Consider the following 537-nt stretch of genomic DNA (forward strand, 5'->3'; position numbering starts at 1 on the left):
GAGCCGGCACTGTCAACAAGGCCTACGGAAGTGTTAGCCACCATGTCACTGTGTGAATATAGTCTGAGAATAAACTTGAAAAAAAGAAAAAGAAAATTTATGTTAAATTGTGATAAAATACTGGCCGGGCACGGTGGCCCACACCCGCAATTCCAGCACTTTGGGAGGCCTAGGCGGGTGGATCACCTGAGGTCAGTAGTTCAAGACCAGCCTGGACAACATGATGAAACCCCGTCTCTACTAAAAACACAAAAGTTAGCCGGGCATGGTTGCGCACGCCTGTAATCCCAGCTACTTGGGAGGTTGAGGCTGCAGTGAGCCGAGATCACGCTACTGCACTCCAGCCTGGGTGACAGAGCGAGACTCCATCTCAAAAAAAAAAAAGTTTCTACCTGAGGACAATAATATCTATGTATGTTTGCATTGTCTTTTTGCTTGGTCTTTCTTGTTTAGTCTTGTGTTGTCTTGTCTTACGGCGTTCCTAGGAAACTGTCACCTGCCTCCAGAGAGGATTGACCTTTTTTTTTTTTTTTTTTT

This window comes from Mandrillus leucophaeus, unplaced genomic scaffold (assembly GCF_000951045.1).
Source record: "Mandrillus leucophaeus isolate KB7577 unplaced genomic scaffold, Mleu.le_1.0 Scaffold227, whole genome shotgun sequence".
NCBI lineage: Eukaryota > Metazoa > Chordata > Mammalia > Primates > Cercopithecidae > Mandrillus > Mandrillus leucophaeus.